Raw genomic sequence first — 12,939 nt, 5'->3', positions numbered from 1 at the left:
TACCCACTATCCCATGACCAGCACCACCCAGGGGTCTGCGCACAGGGGTCTCTATCCTAAGGACCCAGATTTGGTAAACCCCTACATATTCTTTTACTCCATGCCTGTCACCTGCACTTTTTTTCCTGTACTTTTTCTCAAGGATCCAGTGAAATGATCTCCTCTGTCTTGCCTGAATCTAGGGGGGAGATGTGTGGTCATTAGGCTGCTTCTCCCCCGAAACCTGGCCCTGTTGTGGAAGCAATGACTTGAAACCTCTTTGGAGGTCATTTTGTTATCTTGTCCCCTTAAAAGCCATGCTGTAAGGGATTGGACAAAGGGACCCCCCCGAACCTTGCGGTGAAGGGGGTCTGAAGACCCTTGCCTCTTACCTTATGTGCCTTTTTGTCAGGGGGGATGGGGGTAAAGGGGGGGCATAAAAGTGTTTACCCTAGCCCTTGGGCAAAGGTGAGCTTAAAGACTCTGTTAATTTGTGCCTTTTGGCCAGGTGAGTAAGGATTATGGAACAAAGCCCATTTGCACGCTTTGCACTTTGTGTTTGTACTTTTTTTGCACTAAGTACTGCTCAGGCTTCAGTAGAGTTTGTTTGTTCATTTATACTCTTATATGTCATTTTTTATTAAAGCAGAGAACTTTCTCCAAAGAGATTGAAAATAGTAAAGTGAAAGGTTTACAAAACCACTTGCAAGCACAGGAGGCTACCCAGCACGTTATATTAGCAACTAGGGGTCACTGTACTAAAATTACCAGATTTTCAAAGTTACAGAGATGGCTACATTTTAATACCATGTCTGATTTTTGACCACTCCCGCTTTAAACACTCCCACTCAAGGTCACATCCACATGTTTATTCTTTTAAGTATTTCCCCATAGAGGCTGCAATGCAATATAATGCAGTTTTTATCTATACAGTATTATCCCATATAAAACAGTAATACAACCAAGCAATTTTCCCCTAAGGTAACCATATAAACCACACTGGTGCTCTTTGTCACCCATATAGACAAAGCAAATATAAAGCAGTATCAGTGCAATGCACACTTCATGTTTAATGCCCACAGAATACATAGATTAATAAAAGCAGTGCCAATCTCATGTTTAATGCCAGAATCACAGAATAAAAGCAGTGCCAACCCCATTTTCTATTTCACATCACAGAATACAACACAGTGGCACCTTTACAATAATTGTACCAGAATATATAACATTAGATACGCAGTGCTAACTTTATATCTACTTTCCCCAAAATATACAATATACTGTATATGAAATGCCAGTTTCATGTGTAGATGGCCGTAGATATACAGTGCTACTTAGGCTAAAGACAAACGGAGCTACTTAGTAGTGGCTACTTAATGCCAGAAAATACCCTGCCATTGACAATAATGAGAATTGCTTTTGGTAAAACACATATAAAGACAGTTATCAGTAAACAATCAGCTTTGTCTATTTTTGTAGCAGTGACAAGTAGCTGCTACTAGTATCTTAACCCTTATAATGCATGCATAACATACCCAACCTTTTATACTTGTGAGCCACATTCAAATGGAAAAAGTGTTATGGAGCAACACAAGCATGGAAAAAGTTCATGGGGGTGCAAATAAGAGTTATAATTGGCTATTTAATAGCCCCTATGTGGACTGGTAGCCTATAGGAGGCTCTGTTTGGCTTTATACTGGGTTTTATGCAACCAAAAACCAAGCCAGATATTCAAAAATGAGCACCTACTTTGAGGCCCCTGGGAGCAACATCCAAGGGGTTGAAGAGCAATATGTTACTCACGAACCACTGGTTGGGGATCACTGCTCTAGGAACAAATGGCAGTAGATGTGTGTTGACAACTTTATGTTTCATTTCTCTTAAACATGTAGCAGTAGATATGCAGTGCCATGTATAATACATGCAGACACATAGCAATATATATGAAGTGCCAGCTAAATGTTAAATACCCCTAGAATGCATGTCAGTATAAATGCATTGCGAACACCATGATTCATTCCCCCAGACCACATAGCAGTATAAATGAAGTGCCAAATTTGAACACATAGTGGTAAGTATACAGTGCCAACTTCATGTTTATTGTCCTCAGAAATCTTAGCAGTACATATGTTTTGCCATCTTTTTGTTTAATGAACTAAAACATGTAGCAGTAGATATGCAGTACCAACCATATGCTTAATGCTCCCAGAACACATAAAAGTTAGATGCTCCCAGAAAAAGTAGCAGCTGATAAGCAATGCTAACTTTATATTTAATACATTTTCTTAATAACATACATTGTTTTAACTACAGAGGGAGGTGTATGTAGTTAAGAGGGAGTGAGTAGTGTTAGCATGACAGCATGTTTTAAACATGGATTCCTGTTACTGCTGCTGAACACTAATCTGTGGAAGTTTATCTAGTTCACGGGGTAGACACAGCAACACTCACATTTCTGGATATACCTATAGAAACACAGATGGATGTCAGCATTTGGCCTGCACAACACAGCAAATTTTTTTGTCTGGACGAGAAAACTCACAGGGGCAAAGGGTGAGCAGACAGTTCAAAACTCACAATCAAAATCTGTCAAATAAGATTTTTACAACGCTGTTCACTTGTATGTCATGTCTAGTGTTCTTGTGGCTTAGACCACATAAACTTATGATAAAACAGAATGTATCGTCTTCTTCTGCACAGAGGATACTAGGGCAGAAGTCACATCTTCAACAGCTTATTATAGCACTACGTGGATTCATGGATAACTTCAGTTTACAGGGTTTCCTTTCAATAGAAGGCTCTGACACACACTTACTAAGACAAATGCCTGAAAAGTCTGATGCACACAGAGACTTAAACACTAATCACTTCTTTATTGGATCAAAGTTTCGGTCCTTACCATATGGTATCTTTATAAAGGTCCCTGGTGAGGACAGAAGCTTCTCACTAAGCCAGTTCCAGCACTCATACACATTGTCACAGCTCCCTTTGCTCCTTTGTAGTGGCAGGCAGCACCCCCAGCCCCTCTGGGAGTTCCTCAGACAGGCAGGCAGAACCCCCAGCCCCTCTGGAAGTTCCTCACACAGGCAGGCAGCACCCACAGCCCCTCTGGGAGTTCCTCACACAGGCAGGCAGCACCCCCAGCCCCTCTGGGAGTTCCTCACACAGGCAGGCAGCACCCCCAGCCCCTCTGGGAGTTCCTCACACAGGCAGGCAGCACCCCAGCCCCTCTGGGAGTTCCTCACACAGGCAGGCAACACCCCCAGCCCCTCTGGGAGTTCCTCACACAGGCAGGCAGCACCCCCAGCCCCTCTGGGAGTTCCTCACACAGGCAGGCAGCACCCCCAGCCCCTCTGGTAGTTCTTTACACAGGCAGGCAGCCTTCCTGCTCTGTGCTCTGCTCTGAGAGTGACCCTTTCTCAGTGACTCCTGGTTACATCTCCCTCTGCTCCTTGCAGTGACAGGCAGCACCCCCAGCCCCTCTGGGAGTTCACACAAAAAGGCCAAGTTTATCCTTTTTAGACATTTTTTTCTGGTCCCAAAGCCCCCCTTTGTATAACTTTTCTCACCTGTCTAAACTTTGCAATAACCTTGAACTACTTTTGTGGGCCACTACTCACTGTCTACCTCTGTAAAGATTCTTAGATTGTGTGGCTTTCACTTTCACAGTTCCTTGCTCTCAATCAGTTTATCTTATTTTTATCCCTACAGTTTTAAATTTTTCTTACCTTGTTTTTGACAAGAGCTTTTTTATTTAGGCTTATGTAGAAAAAGAATAAACATTGCCAGAACTTGCAAAAAGAAATATAAATGTTCTTTAGTTTTTAAACAGAGATACTTGATTCTGAAGATTAAAGGCAACTATGTTACTCAACCCTTTCCTCGCCTTGTTCTATTACAGAAGATGGTTTCTGTGACTTTAAGTCCCTCTGCTTTCCATAGTGGGAGTGACGATTCTCTGGAAAGCAGAGAGAAGTCACACCTATTGCATTACACTATGAGCTTAAGGGTGCCAGGAAATTCATCCCTGCAAATGGAGGCAGACTATCATGGTTTCCTTTCAGTCAGTAATATAAGGTGTGTCTGTGTATAGAAAAAATACAATTATATTTATTTCTGGAAGCTCAGATTGTGTATGTACCTTTTCTAAATGGGTAAAGACATGGTGCTATTTAGTAGCAGCTACCTTGGCTACTAAACGCCTTAAAATACCTTGCCATAGACAATACTGAGAATTGCCTCTGCTAAAATGATCAACATTGTCTATTTTTGTAGCTGTGACAAATAGCTGCTACACCTGAATGAGTTTATGTCAAAAAGGGGAGTTTTTTTCTTTATCGCTTTCACTTGCCATCTTTAATGAAAAAAAATACTTACCTTTCTTTATTTCTGCTCTATTATTAATAATGGCATCCAGCGTCATTTTTACCAGCATAATTCTTGCCAGGCTAATAAAAAATTGTACTGTAAGCAATATCTTTATTCCCTTAACTCTTTTCCTTTGTATCTTTAATGTGGCATTGGAATTCACTAAGTATAACACACAAAGAATTGCTGGGGGCATCAGTGGATAGGATAACCTTCATATATTTGCAGATTAACATAGGTGAACTACATTCACCTTAAACCCCACCCTCATGGACAATGCTGAGCACTGGCTAGAGGTTAAGAGGAAAAGTGAATTATAGTACAGTATTAATAAAATGTAACTATTGTGTTTACATTAAATATTAGCAGTGCACCTGTTTGGCTATACATCTTCCCTTAAGCAATATATTGACTTAGCAAAGTCACTGTATAGCATTACATCTACTACATTTACTGATTCTAATGAGGCATGTAACATGAGCATGACATCTGCTTTTTTCAGTCAGTTTCCCATGCAGTCACCAGTAGTTTTGTAGTGCTTAAAAAAAAGCTTGCCCTTATTGCAGAAATTTTATTGAAATGTCATTATCTCAATAGAATTTAGACAAATTCAACAAAATGATTGACCTTTGTAAAATCATCACCAGTTAGGTGTTTTATAGTACTAAAAATATGGATGGTATGATATAAATGTCCTTAGACTGGGGGTCCTGTATTTACATCCTTCTCTATACTTGCAGGCCAGTCTGACTCTAAATACTGCTGTTTTTTCTCATTTTGCTCAAAATAATCTCTTTACACTCCCATGAAACATAAAAGGGCTCATTTCAAAGTTTATTGTCATATGCACAGAGTACAATGTACACACTGCAATTATATCCTTACTTGAATGCCTTCTTCACAGACTAAACACTTAACTCTCAATAAAACATGACAATAAATATAATCACAGTAAAATTCTTCACAAATATTCTCCACAATAAACTTAAAAAAAGCTTGGTACTAACCCAGCTTAACATTTGCAGTGACTATTCCATTTATTATTATCATCAACTAATCATAAAGGCGAGTGTAAAAGTAGCTTTGCAAACTTGACATTTCCAGTGTCTATTAGCAATATTACATATAAATGTGTTAAAAACCACCACTAGCGTATATTGCACATATATAAAATATAGGGCTTCCAATCTTAACACTTGCAGTATGGATTTGCAATATTGCACATAAATGTGTTACAACCCATATACTTACAATAAGGTGCCAGTGTAAACTAACAAACTTAGCATTTACACTATCCAAAGTACAAGTGTAATGTATAGTGCATTTGTAGTATCTATTTGCAATATTTCACAAAAATATGTTAAAACCCCATATACTGTTATAGCATAAAGTGCCAGTGTAAAATATAGTGCCTTGGCAAGCTTAACAATATCTAAAATACATTATAGAATACAGTGCCTTTACAAACTTAGCATTTACAACATCTAGGGGGTGATTTATCAGATGAGTTTGTTTTCTTTTCTCAATTTTTTTTAACGCTTAAAAAATTAAAATTGAAAACACAAATGTCTGGTATTTTGTATTGCAAAAAGCCCAATACGCAAATGTAAGAATTCACCATCTACAAGCTTGCAAGTTTCTATAGAAGTCAAAGGGAGTTTCTTAGGCAAAGTCAAGCCATAATGTATGTTTGAGTTTTATTTGACTTTGTTTCCAGTCTCAAACTCAAAAATTTGCCTGATATACATTGTAGGCAAATGTAGGCTTTACATGTCCTTTAAAATATTTCATGATACACTCTATTTTCTCGAAGGCATCGTATGATATAAATATTATAAATTGCTGGAAGTGGTGTACCAATGATCTTCTGAGCCATTTTCAACACTCTTTGCAAAGCTACCATACCAGGATGTAATACAACCTGTAAGGACAGACTCCACAGCACATCTATAAAAGCTAGTAAGGACTGTAGTAGACATCTGGGATAAAGACTGTTACACTGGTGGTATAGATACACTATGTAAGTAATAATAATGATAATAGCATAAAAGTGAATAAAACCTCTATATACAAACTGTTTTTCATTAGCTGTAAGCTGGCAGCACTATGACTCCTGGAAAGAGACCAATGACTAAAAAGAAACATATGATTATTGCTATGAGTTACTGCATACTCCATTTATGCAAGTGTTTATTAATGGTAGCTGTACAATTCTAAAGTGGGTCAGAGTCAGGCCAAGGTGTAAAGATGAATCATAAACATTTTGTTTTTTGCTGATTTGCTTTTATATATTACCCCAGGTTCATCAACTGATCTTTTGAAATTGACATAATTCCAAAATCTGTGTGTCCCCAGATTAATTTAGCACAGACATTTATATCAGTAGATAAAACACTTAATCATGTTAATTAAAGTCCATTCTTTCTATGAAACTTTCCTTGAAACTGAAGCATTTAGCATCATTTTCATCATTTTCATCATTCTCATGTTCATTGAAGCGCATTGCTTTTTTGCATTGCCTTTTGCTGTCTGTATGAGTTTAATGTTTGCCAGATTATATCAATAGTGCTTTTTAAATCCATTAGCTGTAACTAATCGGTCTGGTGATTGAAGCTTTTCACACTGTAGAGCAAAGGCATAGGTTTTTCTTTTTCTGTGCAGTGACCTTGGATCTACAAGGACTATGCAGTAACAGACGAACACCTCTATGTGTCCTAACAAATATGAATTCCTGCTCTGAAGGGATTAGTGTGCATCGCTACATCATCTAAGGCATCTCCGTATCAAGCATCTGCTTTTCTGCATGAGCTAACAATGAACACATTAACCTTAGCCCTCGAGTGGGGGTAAGTATGTATTTGTTCTCCTTGCAAACTAAAGATGTTACAAAAGCTATAGAAAAGACTGAATATGAACAGTTTTAGGACAACAGGACAGTTGCCTTAATCCTCAACATAACTGGATAAAATTATGTCATACTATTTAAAAAACAAAATAAAGTAACCTTTGTATATCAGAATTATCCTAACTCCTGCCCTCTAGTATTTATTGGACTACCATTCCCAGTATAGGGGTTCTTAGACTTGCAGTTTACCAACACCTGTAGTGCCAAAGGTTACATATCCATGATTTGCATTGTTGGTGGCTTAGCATTACCTGGGGCCCCTTCATTTGTAAGCAAGGTCCAATTTTCCAGGATGTCCCCAGTGAAGCCTGTGTTGCAATGGTTGGGTAATCCTGGAACATCCAGCTGGTGTGCTCTGAGGATATCCTGCAAATGATCACTGCTGAAACCTGAAGACTGGATTCAGGAAGTATGGCTTTATGCCTTGTGTCAGCGGCAGCCTAGTGAGCAGCACATATCTCTCTACATGTTATGTACTACTTCACAATGTGGACTTTCATCTGATCCAGGTGTCCAACCAGACTGAAAGTAAGTTGCAGAAAAAATTTGCTTTGGAAGTAAACAGGTTTATAATACTGTCAATCTAGCATCATCTAGAGGCAGGATAAAACACTCAAAAAATGGTGTCTGGATATGGTGAGACAAATTGTTAAAACTTGTTGGCTGCATCTGCATCTGTGTGTGTGAAACATAATAGAAAATCGATTTTAAGTAGAACTGCACTTCTTATGTATTCAAAATGCCTTTATTGCACACTTTAGGGCATTACAGCTGTAATGCCTGTGACATTCTGTCTGCCTGTACACGATAAGGAATTAGCAATGGCAGGCAGGTAAGCAGAGGATCAGGAGCATAAGAGACATGGACACCACATGTGACATCATGTTTTTCTTTCAAAAAACATGTTTATTTGGGGCACCTCCTCCCAACATAAACATAACAGTTCATCAAACATGGTTATGACTTGTCCCTTCTTTAGGACTCTCACGTTCCAGGGTAACTCTCACACACTGGAACCTTTTCCTGGGGCTTCTCACCAACCCTAATGACCTTCACACTCATGAACACCCAGGATACCAGCTCACCAGCCTCTGGCACACTTTGGCTTCTTACTAAGCCTTGTCATTCCACCACTCATATACGTGGTCATGGCTCCTTGCAGAGGGGCTGCTCCCCAGCCCCTCTGGAAGTTCCTCACAGAGGCAGACAGCCTTCCTGCTCTGTGAGTGAACCCCTCTGAGTCCCCAATCTCAATCACCCCCACTCACTGATCACCTGCAGCCTAATCAGGCAGCTAATTACAGCAGGCCAAATCAAAATACTAAACTGGGGCATGGAATGGAGGACCTATCCTAGTAACCCTCTATTTACTCTAGGGGCATACCTATCTGGCTTTTCCTAAGCCACTTGCATGAAAACAGCATTAGCTGCTGCATTAGCTGGTGCTACTTGTTTTCCCACCTTTAAAGTGGACCTGTCACCCAGACATAAAAAGCTGTATAATAAAAGCCCTTTTCAAATTAAACAAGAAACCCAAAATATTTTTTTTATTACCACATCCATACCCATTATAAAAACATTTAAAAATCCCAGCTGTCAATCATATATTGCCTGACGCGCCTCTATGCCTTAGGCATAGAGGCGGGGCAGAGAGTTACTTTCACTTTCAATTCAGAACTTCTTTAATGTTGCTGCTCTCCTCACATTCCCCCTCCCTCCTCACCATGTAATTTTGTAACCAGTGCATGGACATGGGCATCAGGCCCCCCCATACTGGCACAGAAACAAGAATTTGGCAGGATGCAATGCCTGCTTTGATAACAGTGTCCACAAAATGGTGCCTGCCTGCTTGCTGCAATTGTGAATTCCAAGGCTGAATAAAATAAGATTAAAATAATTTATACAGTGTAAGTAAAGTTTAATTTGCTTGACAAACACAATAGAAAACAATTTGGAATTAACTCTTAAGGTGACAGGTCCCCTTTAACACTGGTGGAAAATACACCAAGCAGTGTTCTTACTACTTGTATCTCTCACATGACCTAAGGTGTGCAATAAAAGCATTTTAAATACATACCAAGTGCTGTTCAAAATCGATTTTCTATTGAGTTCCAGTGGCTAGTGACCGGTCGGAACATTCAGTGCTGTGTAGATATCCATTGGCTTGTGCTGACTGCTTCTTTGTCTTCTGTGTGTGAAACACAACATATAAAATTGTTGAATCACCCACTATAAAACTTGTCCTATTTGTAAGACCATTTGGTATTTTCATACATACAAACTCCTCTTGGTCCAAATTGTTAAAGACTGTATACACCATGATTGTAATGGAATGTGATAATTGTTGGCAGGGCTTTTTCAATAAATGTTCAAAAGGGGCATTTGCCCAGGGCCCACCAGTACAGGGGGAGCAACCACCAGACTCTTGATCTATTATGTAAATTTTGAGTAATGCAGCCCCCTGAAATGACCCCTAACTTTAATCCGCTAGGAGAGTTTAATTCTGAATTATTCACTATTTATTTTGTTACGTTTTGTAATTACTGCTCCCATGGCTGTTGGCCCAGGGTGGTGAGGGTACCTGGGCGTCTCCTTTGCTAAATCAAGACCATTTCTTTATTGCTTGCATTTTTCAAGATTACCTACTTGAGGGTAGTACTGTTTCAAATTTATTGGGTCGGCCGATGGGGGTCCACCTATGGGATCTTTGACATGGGCCCACTTGCACCTTAAATCAGCCCTAATGGTAGGGGGCTTTTATTTACTGGCATAAAAATACTTGGCTGCACTGATGGTACAAAGCAACTTCTTCTAATGTCTGCTGCTGCCAGAAGTGTTTAAATAATTAAGAACAGGAACATGTTTCTTAGGGATAGCCTTTACACTAATGTCAAATCTAGAGGCTTCCACTGGTACATGTAGTTTTTTGTTTTTTTTTTACTTAAAAGGCACCAATCACCCTAAAGTGGTGCCGAATTATAGAGCCCACATTCTGGTGGGGTAAATAATATACATATTTAAAAAAAACCCAAAAAAACGTTAATGCTAAGCTGCCCGCACTAGTGGCTATGATTAATGGAGCATGCACATAATGAGCACTTGTGGCACACTTGTTATGAGCATGCATGTGACGCACATAATGAGCGAAAAAATTGTTTCCTCCAACCAGAGTGCAAGCTTAATTAGCCCATCTGGTGGGGGAAACTATTTTGGGATGTCAGGTACCCTTAAAATATGTACATTTGAGTGTCTGAATGAAAACTGTGACAGCAGTGACATGAGCTTGTCATTTCTGCCAGCAGTAAGAAGTGTGACATTAGCCTTACCTCTCTGATGACTTACCCTTACCTTTGTAACCTGAGCAGTCTAAATGGAAACCTTTTCCCTTATGATAAGAATAGAACTACAGCTATAGGACCTGTTATCCAGAATGCTCGGGACCAAGGGTATTCTGGATAAGGGGTCTTTTCATAATTTGGATCTCCACACCTTAAGTCTACTAAAAAACAATAAAACCTTGAATAAACCCAATAGGACTGTTTTGCCTCCAATAAGGATTAATTATATCTTTAGTTGGGATCAAGTGCAAGATACTGTTTTATTATTACAGAGAAAAAGGATATACATTTTAAACATCTGAATTGATTAAAATTGGAAATTTGGAGCTTTCTGGATAACGGGATTCCGGATAAATGATCCCAGGTGCACTAATTAACGGCCCAATAATAAAGACATCCTGGCCCTCTAGTGGCTCCACCATAAAAATTAGAGTATGAGTATTGGGAAGGTTTGTGCAAACAGGGGGAAGGGTGGATATCATCACGCAGTGGAGTGTTGAAGTGATTGGTGGTTGAGCTGGTCAGTGGTGGCAGAGGCACTTGGGTCCCCAGTTGGACACTGGTACTTTATCAAGCTTAGGAGCCAACATTACTCCCTTGTGTAAAAACAGAATGACAAATAAAAAAACTAATATTAGCAACAATCATAAAACTCACTACTATGTAATTAGTAACTAGTGTAGGCTGGAATCTGCTAGCTAATTATAAGATACACAAAAATAGGCTGAAGTTACCATATCCTTCAACAGCTGTATCTTTGGTGCAGGAAAATAACCTCAAACCAGAGGAACTTGTAAATCTTACTCAGTGACACTGTAACCCTTTAAAACTTAGTTTGTTTTTTTTTAGACAAGATTAACAGAATTTCCCTTTATAAATTTTGCAACAAAGAAACAACCTATTTATTTAGATGTAAGCGGTCACATACACAGCATGATGACATACAGTATTCACATTACCATTTAGATAAGATTTTTCTCTAGAATAATGTCAAATACTACAAGCAAGTCTCTTTCTAATGTCAGCCTGCCATCTCCTGGATAGCATTTGCACTTAGCTTCAGCAAATCACCAATAGCTGAGCAACAAACTGTTATGTAGTACTTTGGTAGAGTTACAAGATGAGTAATAGAACCTGTAACACCATAATATCAAATTTGAATTTATAAATGTTTTTTTTTTTTGCATTCCTGCACATGTAAAATTGTGTGCCTGGGTGGAGAGCCGATATCTACTGACAAATGCAAAGTCTTACATTAGTTGGTGGATATCAGCTGCGTGTGCCTGCACTCGGGCGGATCCAATACTCCTGGGTGCAGGCACAATTAAACGATTTTTCAGGCGTGTGGGTGGATTGTCAGCCTGTGCTTATATGCAGGCTGATACTCTGCCTCGTGACTCCTTACCATTAGGGCTAAGACACATGCAGCTGCTTGTAGCCAGCTACTTGTAGTGGCTACAAAATACACAATGATGATCATTTATCGATACCTGTCCCTATGTATGTTTTAGCACAGGCAGTTCTTAGTATTGTCTATGGCAGGGTATTTAGTAGCCCTGACCAGTAGCTGCCTACTCTGTGAGTCTTGGCACACTGGGAGGTATCTTCAGGGCAACTTCAGGAAACTGAAGCAACGCATATGCCATCCCACCGGCGATTTACATTCTTGCTAGTGGGATGGCATCGCACAGCAATAGTGAAGATTTATTGTGGGCAACTAATCTCCCCGTGTGCCACTGTCTTTAGCCCTTAACTGCAAAGTTGCATCTGCAGATAAATTTTATCTGCTGTCTAATCAAAATGTTGTCTGGTCCTTTGTGTTCAACAGAACTTTAGATAAAACATATTCAAGGCTGCAAAAACAAGTGTCAAGTTTGGCTCTCGACCCATTAGGGTAATGTCCCATGGGGAGCCTTTCCACCGGCAATAAATGGAATCGCGAGTGGAAAGGCCTATGAATCTCTTTGTTTTTCCAAAGCCGCACAAAGTTTCTTTCTGCAGGTTACTTTATGCAACTTTATTGCCGGTAGAAAGGCTATTTGGGAAGAGCATGCTGTAGTAGAGATTTATCACAGGTAACTAATCTCCCCAAGTAGCCTTAGGGCTCTGGCACACGGGGAAGATTAGTCGCCCGCGATTAACTCCCTGTTCGCGGGCGACTAATCTCCCCGAGTTGCCTAGCCCTGCCATCCCACCGGCGAACATGTAAGTCGCCGGCGGGATGGCAGACGCGGCGGGGCGATTTGCGCGAAATCGTGCCGCCGCGTCTGCCATCCCGCCGGCGACTTACATGTTCGCCGGTGGGATGGCAGAGGTAGGCAACTCGGGGAGATTAGTCGCCCGCGAACA

Source organism: Xenopus tropicalis, chromosome 1 (genome assembly GCF_000004195.4).
Source record: "Xenopus tropicalis strain Nigerian chromosome 1, UCB_Xtro_10.0, whole genome shotgun sequence".
Lineage (NCBI taxonomy): Eukaryota > Metazoa > Chordata > Amphibia > Anura > Pipidae > Xenopus > Xenopus tropicalis.
The sequence above is the reverse complement of the archived record's forward strand: the minus strand, read 5'-3'. Positions refer to the sequence as shown.